The sequence below is a fragment of the Galeopterus variegatus genome, unplaced genomic scaffold, assembly GCF_000696425.1.
Source record: "Galeopterus variegatus unplaced genomic scaffold, G_variegatus-3.0.2 Scaffold2366, whole genome shotgun sequence".
In the NCBI taxonomy this organism is placed as follows: Eukaryota; Metazoa; Chordata; class Mammalia; order Dermoptera; family Cynocephalidae; genus Galeopterus; species Galeopterus variegatus.
The window spans coordinates 145976-152339 of NW_007728477.1; positions in this window are offsets into that span (position 1 = coordinate 145976).

A 6364-nucleotide genomic window follows, 5' to 3' on the forward strand; every position below is an offset into this window, starting at 1 on the left:
TATGATTACCATAGTTGCAATTAGTATTTATATTTAAATTAAAGAAAACTCTGCCTACAAGGAGCTCAGCATCTAGTAATTGCCCTATAATTGGCCATAATTAATGAAACATCATTACTCCTATTTATCGACTAAAAGTAATTAAAGCTAATCCTTTAGAAGTTCTCTGTAATCTCAGAGCAAATCAATCAAGTTGAAATAATTTGTTTTTCTAACTAGTTCAATTTCTTTTAAGTCTATCTTTTGAAATATTTTTGTAGCTCTATTGTGTTATTTTTCTTTCTGGTGACATTGTGATTTCAAGTGAGGAATTGCAGTGGAATGACATTTTTTATCATTGTTTTTTGTAGATAATAAATATGGTAGACATAGATAGATTAGTATTAGAGTGTGTATGACTAAAAACGTATCAATCATTTACTGTATCCTGGCCAGAAATTTGGAAAAATGTATCTGTTGGCTCTGAATACTAATTAAAGGCTTGAATTACAATGACGATTCTTAAATGGTCTCCCTGCCCTCTTCCAATCCATCCTTTATCCTGCCTTCTTAGTGATCTTTAAAAAGACAAATTTGATTATGTGACTCCCCTGATTAGCTTTTCCTTCCTCGTTATTATAAAGTCCCCAAGATTTCACGTGTCACATAAGGCCCCCCACTAGGTAATCTCACCTTCATAGTTTCATTCTATGCAGCTCCTCCATAGTCACGCTGTGCCTCAACCAGAAGGAACTACTTTCAGTTCCCAGAATATCCAGTGCTTTTACTCACAATGTTTCTTCTGCCTAGAAGCCCTTTTCTACTTGTTTGCCAAACACCTACATGAATTATGGGACTCAACTGAAGCCTCATCTTTCTAAATCCTTTCCAATTGTTCCTTGTAATATTTTATTTCATACAGTTGTGTTTATGTCTGTCTTGGCTACTGAACTATTGACTCTACAAAGGCAAGGTAGAGATTCCTCCAGTGCATGACCCCTGTAGATCCTGTCCAGGTGGCCATCTCATGAACTTAGACCACATCCCTAGCTTGTCATGCTGAATATGAAACAGCAAAGGGAAGAGACGTGGTACTTATGGGAATGGCCTGGGAATTAGACCTGAGTTCCAGATTGGTCATTTATTGAACGACTTTTGCCAAATTACTTAAGCTCTCTATGCTTAATTTTCTCACCTGTGAAATGATAATAATAATACAAGCTTCAAAGGATTTTACGTAGAATTAAATGAAGTTAGTGCTTAGTATTCAGTGAATATTATGCTTATATTATTATCCTTTATGCAGCTATACAGTTTGTTTTAGAATAGTAAGATGATGTATATCTTATTTTAAAAGTGCCATATAACCTAAAGCCATTTGGGGGAGTAAAATTTTTTTTCTGTTTTAAATACAGCAGAGGGATATTTAGGAATCTTACTGCTCATCCTTTTAAATGAGGATTTAGATTTTTCTATATGGGCTTAAAGTAAGGCATACCTATACTCCCCATTAGTTAGATGTAAATTTAGATTATAAAGTACATTCATAAACATAATGGTGGATTCACAGTCTACTAAATTGGTCATTTTGAGACATATTTATTTATTTTTCTTCTTCTGGTTGTCTCTGCAACTTTACTCTCTGTTCCTGCCATGTGGAACTGCTGCAATTCCCTAAATGTAGCCTACCAATCATTAACCTAAACTTCCACAAAGAATTTTCCTCTGCCTAGAATTACCTTTCCCCCATAGTTAACACTCCACCTCCAAATTCAGCTCGGTGTTTATTTCAGCTAGGATATTTTCCCACCATCTCCAACATTTGGGTTTTTTTTCTCCCTTCTCTGAGTTCCCAAAGCACCACGGGCATACTTTTATGGTAGGATTTATCACTGCATTGAACTGTCTGTTTACTTTTCTGCCTCTCTAACTAGACCACCTATGCCTTGAGGCAGGAGCCATAATCTTTATATACCCAGAACCTAGTATATTGATGTTTAACACAGATGTTAATAAATATTACTAAAATAAATTGATAGAACCAAGAGTAAAAAAATGAATAAAGCTATAAAAAGAGGCTGTCAATAACCAAATGCTCATCAATAGTAGGGTGAATAAGTACATTATGGTGTATTCACATATGGGCTACTCTGTAGCAGTGGTTCTCAAGATGTAGCCACCTGACCAGCAGCATCAGCATCATGCATGCATTTATTAGACAAATAAATTCTCGGGCTTCATCCCAGATCAACTGAAACAGAAACTCTCGGGGTGGGGCCCAGGAATCTGTTTTAACAAGCCCTCCAGATGCTTCTGAAGCACCCTAAAGTCTGAAAATAAGTGCTCTACAAAAGAAAGAGTAAATAATACACAAATACACACAATAATATAGAGGAATCTGACAAATATATTGTTGAGAGAAAAAAGCCAAACACACACAAAAAACATGCTGTATGTATAAACCCATTTATATACATTCCAAAAACAGGCAAAATTAATCACTGTTGTTGGAGTGTAGTATAAGTGGTTACTGCTGGTCAGTGTGGCTCATAATTTGCAGGGCCCAGTATGAAATGAAAATGCAGGGATCCTTGTCCCAGTCCTTTAAATGCTTTCTATACATCTTGGATTCTAGAACTTTCACTCTCCCAATTATCTTCTTTGGGATGTATTGACTTTATCTTCAGCATCAGAAATTGTTTGAGATGCACTGACAGCAACATGAAGGGAACCTGTAATTATGGAAGGAACCTAATCCTTAGAACAAGAATTCAGTAGAAACTGACAAGAGTTCAGTAAATGGAAAATCTTGTTTTATCTGAAACAGCAGAGCATAAAATCATTTGCCCAGAAATACTTGAATATTTGCAGTCCCCTCATTTTCTCCTACTATTATATAGCATAATATATTATACAAGGTTTAATAGACACAGTATTATCATTCCTGTGCCAGACATCTAGGACAAACAGAACCTTCAAGAACTGGAATCTTGTGCAAAAGATAGTAAGAAATACAGCCATGTTTCCAGTAGAAAATGTGACAGGGATCATAGAACAAGTTTTGAGGGATAAAATGGGAGAGCACATGAGCATGGGCATCATTTGAGGGTGAAAAAAGATACCAAAAGGAGAAAAAATGGCATGGGTCAGCTTCTACTTCATGCCCTGGGCTCAAAGGTTAACTTACAAAGCCACAAACATTGATAGCTGTGTGCATCTGAGAGACACCTGTCACAGCAATGAAGTGTGACATCTTTGCCGAGATTGGCATTCCCTCAGAAGAATAAAAAGTTATAATGGTGAGAATTAAAAAGACACTGGTCTCTTTTTGAACAGACAGCTTTTGGTTGGTGTCTTTTGGGGCAAGGTAGAGGAAACCCTCATATACAATCTTTAGGATTCCTGAAATGTACAATGTATTGGTCATAGGAGGTGTATATTCTTTCGTATTGCTCTTAAAGCTCTTAATTGTGTAATAGAGCTATTTCAGAAAAGACATGTGACTGTACAATAATATCTGTATTTTTCATTCTAATAGAATTAAAATATGCCCATTAAGTCTTGTAGTTTAGAAACATTGCTCCTATCTTCCCATGAGATACTCTGCCCATCGACATTGCTCAATGACATCTTTCTTACTCATTGTCTATCCATCAAGCAGTGCATGTTACAAATACAATTATTCCCTTAAGAAGATGCTCATCTGCAGGAACAAGATACAGACACCCATAATCTCATGTATTTTAAACAATGAACAGCCAAATCAATTTATATCAATAGTTGCAAAAATGCAATGTCACAATTCTTGACCTTCTCAATCTGTGTAGGTAAGATATTACAATTCTAACAAATGCATATAATTCTGTGAGACAGAACTCATTAGTAAAATAAAAGGCAGCATGTCTCAATTTTCATGGTAGAGAATATTTCTCCTCCTTTAGGAAAAAAACTAAAACTCTTTGAAATACTAATTCTCCCAGTGTTTTTGTAGTGCCAGGTGTAAATGATTAATTCAAAAAATCTCCAAAGTCCTTTGTGTATCTAGTGAAAAACATAACTATTTGTAAGTAGTTAATTTTCAATTTATTAAAATCACATATCTCATAAGCAAAACTTTGGAAACCATTTTTTTTTCTATAGCTTTTAAACATTGATTTCAGCTTTGATAGTTTCTGTACAAAATGGTAATTATAATTTAGCATGACTGATTCTTTTGAGTATGTCATATACCTGCACGCCAAACCAAACACATGCAGATGCAATAATTACAAAAATGAGTTCCTAAGCATATACTTAAACTTATTCTAAAATATCAATTCCAATGGGTTTAATTAATTTCTTCACTTTATATGTTTTTATTCTTTCCCAGAATAGTGCTGTACTTTTGTACTATCCTTTCAGGGTTTTGGCCTAATTTGACACCTTCCTAGGTTTGCTATTTTCTTACCAGAAGAAGTCAAGTGTATAGGTTTTTGATGAATCATTGTTAAAGTCAAGGGCCTTAATTTCTTCTCTCAAAGTGATTCAACTCCAAACTTTAAAAATCCAAATCTTTCACACAGGTTTTACTTTTGTGCAACTTGGTGTTTTTTCCTCAAAACAAACAAACAAAAAAAATTACAAAATTTTTTTATTATGAAAATTTCCAAATAGACAAAACAGCAAAGTATAACAACCTTTCATGTACCCATCAACTACCTTCAACGTCATCAATATTTTGTCTAATTATTTCATCTGTTCTGCTTCCCTTTTTTTCTTGAATATTTTAAAGCAAATACAAGACATCATGTCATTTCACTGTTAAATACTTCAGTACACATCTAAAAAAGAGGAGGAAATATATAATCTCAATGCCATTATCACAGCTAACAAAATAACTCTTTGCTATGACCAATTCCTAGCCTATTCAAATTATCATTACCATTGTTTTATTTTATTTACTTTGTTCAAACAAGCATCAAAGCAAATTGACTCAGTGTATTTGTTAGATCTTTTAGGTAGTTTTTAAGTCTCTTTGAATCTAGAATAGTATTTTTTTTCATTCCTCCGACTTGTTGAAGAAACTAGTCAGTTGTCCTCTAGAATATCTGTAACATGTTATGTGATTGATCGCTTCCTTGTTGTATCATAGAACTGACTTGTTCCTCTCTACAGGTATTTCCTGTTGATTGGAAATTAGCACTAAAGGCTTGATTTGATTCAGGTTCAGTATTTGGAGGAAAAGCCTAAGAATACTTCATAGGAGTTGGCCATCTCCTTAACATTGTATTACAAACAGGTATTTCCTGTTGATTGGAAATTAGCACTAAAGGCTTGATTTGATTCAGGTTCAGTACTTGGAGGAAAAGCCTAAGAATACTTCATAGGAGTTGGCCATCTCCTTAACATTGTATTACAACTAAAGGCACATTTGATTACTTCACTGGCAATGAGATTAATCAGTGGGTTCAGAGAATACCGGCTGAATTGCCTTCATTGTAAAGTTCACCAACAACGTTTCACCTAACAGTTCTAGCATCCACTTATGATCATTACTTAAACAATTTATTTAATTAGTGCATACAAAATGGTGATTTTATAATTCTCCTATCTTTCTGTTATAATTAGCTGGAATTCTTCTGAATTCCTTTATTCACTAGGCCTACGTAGTTACCCTGAAATTACATTTATGAAGAAAGGCAGAATAAATGCTAAATTCTTGATTTTTAATTGCCAATATTTAAAGTAATCAGTTGATGTCCTAGCAATGTCCAATATTTTCCAATGAGTTTAGTATGTTTCTCTCTCTCCTCTTCATACTTCCTCCTCCTCCTCTTCCTTAAGTACTATTAGAAATACAGCTTTTTAATGTTCGGTAGGTCTTAATCAACTGCAATCCTAACTCTGGCCAAAGAAAGTCTCTCGTGTTGTCTCCTATATTCTTTTTTTATTGTGGTAAAACATATATAACAAGAATTTTTCTTCTTTTTTCTGACTCCATTTTAAGAATTTTTCTTCTTTTTTCTGACTGGTAAGGGGATCGTAACCCCTGGCTCGGTGTGGTCCATAGCACGCTCAGCCAGTGAGCGCTCCGGCCATCCCTGTGTAGGATCTGAACCCGCAACCCCGGCGCTCCCAGCGCCACACTCTCCCAAGTGAGCCACGGGACTGGCCCTCATTTTAAGCATTTTTAAACATACAATAATTGCATAAAATTAATTATATTCACAATGCTGTATATTCAGTATCTCTATTTCCAAAACTTTTTCATCATCCTAAACATAACCTCTACCCACTAAGCAATAACTTCTCATTATTCCCCCCCCTCATTTCCAACAACATTTAATTCACTTCTGTCTCTGAAATTTTTTCTTTTTAACTTATATTTGCCTTAATTGACCCATGA